The sequence below is a fragment of the Delphinapterus leucas genome, chromosome 17 (assembly GCF_059928025.1).
Source record: "Delphinapterus leucas isolate spDelLeu-1000000601 "Yukka" chromosome 17, BTC_Dleu_Yukka2, whole genome shotgun sequence".
NCBI lineage: Eukaryota > Metazoa > Chordata > Mammalia > Artiodactyla > Monodontidae > Delphinapterus > Delphinapterus leucas.
Window position 1 is genome coordinate 79,557,283 of NC_143145.1, and position 10,012 is coordinate 79,567,294.

At 40.0% G+C, this 10,012-nt stretch overlaps 1 non-coding gene across 1 annotated transcript; it reads left to right on the forward strand.

The window, feature by feature from the left end:
* The first annotated feature begins 8,569 nt into the window (after positions 1 to 8,569).
* On the forward strand, positions 8,570 to 8,676 carry LOC115803742 (U6 spliceosomal RNA). The gene has a single exon (XR_004024518.1). It is a non-coding gene; the product is annotated as a U6 spliceosomal RNA (small nuclear RNA).
* The last annotated feature ends 1,336 nt before the right edge of the window (positions 8,677 to 10,012 follow it).

Here is a 10,012-nt window from a genome sequence, read left to right on the forward strand (position 1 = left end):
AGTATCAAAAACATGAGGGTTACAGGTCATTCGTCATTTTCTCCCAGACTGTGGAATGCATTTTCATTTTATTAATAGCATCTTTTAAGAAGTATTTACTTTTTCCTGAAATTCATCAAATTGCATTTTGTCCTAGGGAAGCTTTGTCTAATCCAAGTCACAGTTTCATCCAATATTTTCTCGTATTATTTTTATAGTTTTAGCTCTTACATTTAAGTTTGTGCTCTGTTTAGGGTTAAGTTTTGTACATGGTGTGAAGAGTTTATTTTTTGCATATGGATATCCAATTGTTTCAGGAGAAGTTGTTGAAAAAACTATCATTTTCCCACTGAATTACCTTGACACCTTTGTTGAAAATCAATTGACCATGTATTAATGGGTCTATTTCTAGACTTCTATTTTGTTCAGTTGATCTGTATGTCTGTACTTATGCCACTATCATGTGGTCTTCATTATTGTAACTTTAAGTCTTAAAGTAGTGTAATTCTTGCAACTTTATGCCTTTTCAAAATTGCTTAGGTCCTTTGCATTTCCATAAAAATTTTGAAATCATCTTATTGCTTTCAACAAAAACTTCTAGGATTTCTATTGGGATTTCATTGAATCTATAGATCATTTTGGGCAGAATGATATCTTAATTATATGAAGGCCCTCATACTATGAACATAGTATAGCTCTCTTTATTTAGGTCTACTTTCATTTCTCCCAGCATTGTTTTGCAAATTTTAGTGCATGGGTTTTATGTATATTTTATGGAATTTGTGTCAAAGTATTTCACATTTTTGATGCTATTATAAATTATTTTTTCAATTTCCAACTGTTTCTTGCTAGCATATAAAAATAGAATTGTTATTTCATACTGACATTTTACCCTACAACCTTGCTAAACTCACTTACTAGTTTAGTAGTTTTTTTGTAGATTCTGATAAAGGACTTATATCTAGAACTCATACAACTCATTAACAAGTGGAAAAACAACCCAATCTTACAAAGGCAAAAGCTTTTAGCAGACTCTTCATCAAAAAAGATATATTAGTGGGCTTCCCTGGTGGCGCAGTGGTTAAGAATCCACCTGCCAATGCAGGGGACATGGATTTGAGCCCTGGTCCGGGAAGATCCCACATACCGCGGAGCAACTAAGCCCGTGCGCCACAACTACTGAGCCCACGTGCCACAACTACTGAAGCCCGCACGCCTAGAGCCTGTGCTCCGCAACAAGAGAAGCCACCGCAATGAGAAGCCCGCGCACCACAATGAAGAGTAGCCCCTGCTCGCCACAACTAGAGAAAGTCTGCGCACAGTAATGAAGACCCAATGCAGCCAAAAATAAATAAAAATTTAAAAAACACAAAAAACCTTTCATTTAAAAAAAAAAGATATACTAGTGACAAACATATGAAAAGATGTTCAACATCATTAGTGATTAGCGAAATTAAATTTTAAAAATATGATTACAAACCCACTGGAATGGCTAAACTTAAAAAGACTGATAGTGCTAAGTGTTGACAAGGATTGGGGGCAATCAAATCTTGCATACATTCCTGGCAGGAATGAGAAGGGGTATAATCACTTCTGAAATCAGTTTGGAAATTTCTTATAAATTTAAATATGAATTTGCCATACAATTTAGCAGTCACATTCCTAGATATTTACCCAAAAGAAATGAACACATACGTCCATACAAGTACCTACCCTTGGATTTTTATAACAGCTTTATTCATAGTACTTAGAGCTAAAATAAACCCACATGCTCATCACCAATGAATGGATAAACAAAACTGTGTTATATTCATAATGGAATATTACTCAGCAATAAAAAGGAGCACGCTACTAATAGACTTGACAATGTGGATGAATTTCAAACACATTTTACTAAGAGAAAGAAATCAGACATAAAAGACCACATATTGAAAGATTCCATTTATATGACTTTTGGAAAAAACAAAGCTAGAGTGACCAAAATCAGGTCAAGTGTTTCTGGGCACTGGGGATTTGGGGAGAGGATTGACTGCAAAGGGGCCAAGGGAAACTTCTGGACTGATGGAGATGCTCTATATGACCGTGAAGATGGTTCACAAATGTATATATTTCTCAAGCTCATCAAATTGCACATTTAAAATTAGCAGATTTTATTGTAGGTAAATTATTTCTCAGTGGATTTGCTTCAAAAAAAAATCATGGTGACTTTAAATTATTACAAGTGCTGGTCCATAATCCCCTATCTGAGACCCTATGGGCCAAATGTGTTTTGAAATTCACAGTTTTTGAATTTTTGAAAGCTTATACAGTATATTAAATAACCCCCCCACTTGATGCCAGATTTGGGGTAGCACCCCATAATCAAACACAATACTATCTGCAGTAAAACATATAGTCACCAAGTCGGAGCAATAAATTCTATAGAGAGCATCTTGTCAGTTCAGATTAGATGTTGCCTCTAGATCTTGCTGCTGAATGTTCCATGAAACAACTTCAAGTTATCGAGCTTTTTGAAGTTCAGAATTGAGATTAAGGGGCTGTAGTCCTGTCTAACCAATTTAGTATTTGCTGTAATTTATAATTCGGGGGTTGATTGTGAGGACGGGAAAAGATTAGGCTGAAGAGATAGGTAGATCACAGAGTATCACTTTGCACGGTTTAATATTTTCCAGGTGTATTTATAAACCACAACTACGAAAATGGCGTATTAACGAAATCTGAGTAAAAGGAGTACCCTGGTTACTCCTTTAGCACAAACTCCTACAACTGCTTATGAAATCCTTATTGTAATGGAAATAATACACGAAAATCCCATTGTCCATAAAATATTATAATACAAATATATCAAAGTCAGCTCCTATATAAAAGCCTTTCAAGAATCCCCAGTCCCTTCACGATGAAGTTCCAGCTTTTAGACAAACTTTCAGGGATCTGATTCCCTCTCCGTGACTCCCATCCCTCTGTCCTAATACCAGGCACCTTAAAAACTACAACACATACCCAGTTGCTTGTTCTGATTGTTCCCAAACTTTTCTTTGTCTTGAAAGCCTCTTTGACTCTGTTTATGCTCTTCTCTCTGTTTAAATGCGCTTTTCTCCATTCTTTCTCTGGTTAATTTCTATTCTAGAGGTTATAGTTGGGTAAAGCAGTATATAGAGGGTATGGGTATATAGAGGGACCTTAATAGTGGTTTCCTTAACTATAAGTGATATTCAACCATAATAATCCAGATGAGGCAACATAGAGAATATAGCACTATTGTAACCCTTCCCAACTTGTCAATAAAGTGGAAGTGTTTACATATTATGACATCCTGAATCTTTACCAATAGCTTCCTGAGTTAAATCTTTCTGAGACCAAGGAAAAATATACAAGTTAAGTTGTCTTCTTGCAAAGGACACTTTTTAGGGACTTGATATATGAGGGCCACCGATCCCATCTAAAGAGATTCTGTCCCTTCCCTCCAGGAGCTTATAATAGAGCATCAAACACATTAACACAGACAGACATGTTGGAATGCCAGTAGGAACAAAATGGAAACATTAAAGCAATGCATGGATAGACAGGTAATTGCATTATGTAAAGGTCAAGTATAAGTAGATTTATAGTGGAAGGAAGCAGTGAGTACTTAATCAGGGCAGAGATCAGGAACTACAGGTGGAAACGGGGAAGGTTAAGGGTGAAGAGTCACCTGCCTAATCCGCCCTGGAAGAGTTCGTGGGAGGAGTGGGGATCCAGCAGCAACCATCAGCCTGAATGGGAGCTGAAGAGTCTCTTGCTGTCTTAAAAATGTGTGATTTTCGAATTAGCGAATTGAAGGCTATGCATTACAATACAGTATAGTGAAGCAGGAGGATTCCTTTTCTTTCATCCTTGGCTCTGAGACCATCCCAAAAGGCCATCTCTATCATTTGAGAGTATCCTTTTTAAAAAGTACCATTCTAAAAATATATTAAATATTTTAATTCCTAGTTTTATATCATATCTTAAATTTTGCCTGCAAAATCAGATGTTGCTATTTCTGTTTGTAACCAATGTCCTTGACAATACTCAGGAATGAGAGCTAATGTAAAAGAAAGCATTTTTAGATTTCAAAGAGCTACAGGAGATGTCTTCGTTCATTTTTGGGATGAACTTTATCCTAACTAAAATTTATGAGTACAAAACCCTTTAGATAATTAGAGCTAAGTTCAAACCCTCTGTCCACTGGAACTTTTATAAGGAAGGAGTATTTCAAGAAGAGGAGGGGTGTCAGTGGATGCTTAGGTGACTTCACAAATTTTCCCTGGGTGCCGAGATTTTAAAATCTGTCCTAAGGAGAGCCCACACTCTCCTTTGACAATACATTCAAGATCACTGGGGGAAATTATTTTCATGTGTGACTAAATCCTCAGTGCTCTAGAATTACATCCAGTTCTTTATGTCGTATCTTCAGTGGAGGTGTTCTCTGGCTGTTTGTCAAAGAACTCTTGAGATACACAATTTGAAGATATTACATTGCCTGTCAGTATTACCCTCTCCGGACACAATTTTAAGATATTACATTGTCTGTCAGTATTACCCTCTCCGGTCCTTTCATCTTTCTTAAAGTTCTTATTTTCAAATCCTTTAATCATCTTGATGGTCAAAAACGAAGTGCCCTTCCCTCTTTGTCTCACCGTGGAGGTAGGTGCTGACTAGTTTAAGTCCTATGAGTTATATTGAGATTTTTCAACCCAAGGGCTGCCTTTCTTGTTTAAGTCGAAGTGTTGCTGTTGACTCATCATATCTTTTTGAAAAGCAACAATAACAAAACATAGCTCTGAACACATTTTGAAATAAGACACAGGGTGTACAAGTGAAACAGAATTCTTTCCTTTGTGCTACTCTGTTTCCCCTTTGGGCCCACTTCATGGGAAAGTAGGAGGTTTGATTATCCATTTTCACCAAAATATCATTTACCAAGGCAGGAATATTAACTCAGGTAAGCAAAATGCTTGTTCCTTTCATCTCATCAATCCGACACCTACTCACCTTGCAGTTGACTTTTTATAGAACATTAGTTTGCATCAAAAAAAAATCCATTTAATTGCATTGGAAAAACACTTCACTGCCACTCTCCAGGCCGATACCATGTTGCAGCTGCTCCTATTTAAGGCATAATTGTAGCCTCCCTCTCCTACAAGGAACTAATTCTGATTTTGAAAGGATTTGTCCTCACAGTTTATCCTGATGAGAGAGGACTGGATTATGGCTGTGTAAAATAGCTGAATAGTCCTATTATAGCTATTATGCCACAAATGTTGTATATTGTTGAAGATCAAAGTACTGTACCACACTCAATGGTAAAATGTACAAGCATGGCACACTTCCCATATTATGTAAAAAAATACTGCATTTTATGAGTCATTGAGTACCATGTGAGGTATCCGTGGGCCCTATATCATTTCCTTCAAACTTTCCTCATCATTCTGAAATCCTTTATTTTCTGGTTGAAAGACTTAGAATCTAGTCATTTCTCGCTAGTCTCCCCAGGAAACAAACTTCAGTACTCTGCGTTCTCTTGTTGCATTATATTATGTATTGCATATCACTCTAGTTTACATTTGAATTACTTTAGAAAAATATTGAATGACTCTGGACAACAGTAAATTCTAACTAGCGAGTTGATAAAATGTAAACCTTTCCCATCAAAACCATTAATGATGTTTTTCGAAACTTTAAAACGTGTAGGACTCCGGGTTGGTTAGGTTCTAAGGAAACAAACAGCTATTTCACCCCATAACCTTGTTAGGTAGGTCAACCTATATACACATGCATAATGAGGTGCCTTAAAACAGAAGGTGGCCCAGTGGGGTTCAAATGAATGGTCTGTAAAAAGAACAAGTCTTCTCTTCTACAGGAGAGATTGAGGCATTAGTTTTACTGGAAAGGTCACCCTTAAATAAGAGGCCAGTGAAAGACTGAATATTAATTTAGTTATAAAATATGGCATACTTTGATTTTAGTTTTAAAATTCGGTATTTCAAAATAAATCCCTATGTTTCATTCTCATAGTACCTATATAGAGGGAGTCTCCCTCAGGGAAAAACTAACTCCCAAACCTAATAAATAAAAGTCCCTCAGGAAGTACCACTTTGTTGTTGAATGATTTTCATAAGATTCTCATAAATCACGGATAGGATGAACTGTCTAGGGGATATTTTCCCTAAAGTAACACATTCTGTATGTAATTTGGAGACATTACTACAAGATTTAGGACTTACCGACATAGTACAAAGAATCAGTAAACATAAAATGTGGTCAAGGAAAACAACTGCAAATTTGAAAACACTACAATTTATGAAACCATAATTAAAATGAAGATGGGTAATATTCAGGGTACCAAATCAAAGACTAAGTGTGGTTTGTAATTACTGGTTAGGATTTCCAATGTAATTTGTAAAACTAAATGAGACAGTGAAATTAAAGGTAAAGAAATGAGGACCAGGTCTAGGATATAGGAGGCATTTTATATATTGTAGCTATCCATATTATTACATCAATGCAAGTACGGAGATGTTTCCTTCATAGGCACATGCTTTCTGGTAATGAGAGTATATAAAGTCCCTAGTTCAGATGACCAAATTGTATTTTGGACTTTATACAATAATTCATTCATGTTTTGTTGCCCAGACCCTACCCTAAATGAATTGAATCAGATTCTATGCAGGAGGACCCCGGGCACAAGTATTTTTCAAAGCTTCTGAGGTGACTCCACTGACCAAACAATGTTGGAAATACTGCTGGATAAGACTCTAAACCCATCTAAAGAAGAAGCTGTTTTAAGTAATTTGTTTTTATATGTTAACCTACACACAACATATAGCATAGTGCTTCCCCCCGCCCCCCATTCATATGGCTTTGTTGAAGAATGTACAAATACATGAATAAATGGACAAACGAGTACACTTAGCTGTGACATAGAGTTAAGTGTTCCAGAAATTGAAAAGTAATATAATGACTCTCTACTATTTTATCTTCCAAAGTAATAAGATTTACTCAGAGGTCGAGCTATTCAAATTTCCCCAAGTTTTTCTTGGTAGAAGTGCACCCATTCAATACGTGATAGGTCTTGGGTGGAGCATTGTAAAGAGAGTATTTTTTCCGATTACACCGAGATGACCCTCACGGTCTACTTTCTATGTATGAGGGATTGGAGTTAAGGATTTAAAAATTTTTTACCAGCAGCTCACATTCCCACGTGAGTTGGGTAAAACTCGGTCCTCCTCCTGTGTTTCTCCTTTGCTCTTACGGTACTAGTACACTCAACACTTCTGACACCAGATGTGTGGGTTTTCTCCACATCAGGCAACTCTGTGACACCAGCTGAATGTCCTGCAATTGAACTCAACTGTGACACTACCTACCTGCAGATAACATCAGATCCCACGGGATAAGGGCTCATTCTCACAAGACTGCCACCCCCACCCCCACCAAACACACGCACACTTCAGATACCAATTGCAAGTCTAGGTTGTTACCTGTGCTTCTGACCGATCAGCTATAAATCAGAGGTTCCCATGGCCCCCTCCCCGGGTTTGATTAATTCGCTGGAGTGGCCCACAGAACTCAGGAAAACAGTTGACTACTCTTTACCAGTTGAATATGTAAGGGTATAACAAAGGATATAGAGGAACAAACAGATGCAAGAACTACAGAGGGCAAGGTACCTGGGAAGGGGCACAGAGCTTCCATGCCCTCTCCGGGGCCACCACTTTCCCAGCACCTCCACTGTTCACCAACCCAGAAGCTCTCTGAACCCCGTACTTTTGGGATTTTTATGGAGACATCATCACACAGGCATGACTGATCATTCACACCATTTTCATCTCCACTCCCCACTGACCTTCAGGGGCTACTCCCCATATATGAGTGATTGGAGTGAAGAGCTTTTTTATCAACGGTTCACATTCTCACCCATAACACCACACCACGCACACACAAACACATCATTTTGACTCTACACACTGCACGTGGATTTTCCCTCGAGACAGAGGAAAGTGGTAAGTCTGTGGAGCAAAGTGGAGACATCGTTATCTTCCCCCAGGTGTCAAGATGTTGATGATAATATTGCTTCCGCCCTGAACTATCTCATCTTCTGATGTTCACAAGGCCATCGAACAGAAATCAATTACAGATGCTAAGGAAGTTTTTAAAAATCCAATTTTGAAGAGATGTAATACGATGGTAATAAATGCTGGATCGCTGACAGAAATTTAAGCTTAGAAATGTTTAATTTAAACCTAAAAGTTTTTTTTTTAATCATGGAAGAAAATGCACATAGGCACATTTTAGCATCTACAATTGAAATTTGAACACTGATGTTACAAACCACAAAACTTCATTTAAATTTTATTATAAAGACCTTTATTTAAAGAAAGAACATATTTTCTACTTTTTAGTTTTTATTTTGTGCCTTGAATGATCTGGAAATATGGAGGCTCTTCTGAATCCAGTGGGGAAAAATTATTTTTTCTTACACTTCTCTCTCCCTACACCAATCTGCACCATGTTAATCTGGAGGTAGGGAGAAAGCTGGATTCTTGCCACTTATAAAAATGATGAGGGTGTGCTAGCTTCGGCAGCACATATACTAAAATTGGAACGATACAGAGAAGATTAGCATGGCCCCTGCGCAAGGATGACACGCAAATTCGTGAAGCGTTCCATATTTTTTTATAAAGCAATTATACTCCGATAAACATGTTTAAAAAAAAATGATGAAGGGAAGAAAGAAAACCATGGCTTACAAGAAAAAGGCTGTAAGAAGTATAAAGCGATGCTTAGCAAAATGTTCCTAAAGGAGCCATGTATAGACGCCCAGTGATGTTCATTTTATCATTCCTTATACTGTCCTCATAGATTTTCTTTCAGATATCTCTGCTTGTACGTGACTGATGCTCTCAATTGCAGAGGAAGCAACATAGCTATGGGAAAGTTATACGGAGCAGTTGGCAATCAACGTGCACTAGAAGGCTGTGCCCGGTGGTGAAATGTTATTAGTATCCTTCTTGGCACCAGAAACAAGTGGAACAGATGAAGTATTTCCAGGCTTCTTTGTAGGGCCTTGGGTCCAGTGTTCGGGGCTGCTCCCTCCTGGGAGGGTAACTATCGCCCACTCCTGTTGGAGTTCCCACCAAGGACAGAGCCTCGGGAATAAATCTGTTGGACAGCGGCCAAGATCCGCCAAACTTTCCAACCACCAGGAGACACGAAGTTCCAAGTTTCCGGGTTTGAGAAGTAAGGCGGGAAAACGTGACTGGAGCTTTCCTCGTCCCACTTACGGAACAGAGAAATAGGGAGGCTGATTCCAGGTCTTCCGTGGACCTCCAGGAGAATTACTGGGCTTCCAACTAGAAAAGGACAAGAATCCAGTAATGGGCAATTAGCAAGCCCACGTGTTTTCCCTCTAGCCCAATCTTGTGTGCTGATCATTGTTTTTCTATTTACCCTTTGAACTACCCCTGTGGTCTTTTGCGAGTCCTTAAGGCAGCCCTAGCCTTCGCAAACCCTCCTGGGGGACAGGGATCACGGGGAGGCGAGGGCTGGAGGCGGGAGCGAGCAGCAGGAGAGGGGAGACCCTTCCAGCCCATCCACACCCTGCAGTCCTTTCGCGTCCCTGGGACAGTGGCCCACTCTCAGCACGCAGAGGGTTGGCGCTCCCTGAGGGCTCCCAGCCCCGAGAGCGGCGCTGCCCGGAAAAGTCACCTCCACCGGAGAGTGGGAATAGGGCTGGGGGAGCAGACAGCGGGGTGGGAACGGCCGCGCCGCGGGAGGTGCGGGACGCAGAGAAAGAGGTGGGGACGGCCGCGGAGGGGGCGGTGGGAGCGGGGTGGGGCCGGGGCGGGGCCGGGGGCGGGGCTGCGGGGCGGGCTGCGCCACAGCGCCCCCTGGCTGCGCGCTCCCCGCCGTGCCCCGCGGTCGCAGCTGGCCCGGGCTCGCCGGCCCCTTTGTGTGCGACGCGCTGGCACGGAGGAGCGTGGCCCGGGCGCAGCGGAGGGTCCCCGGGGTC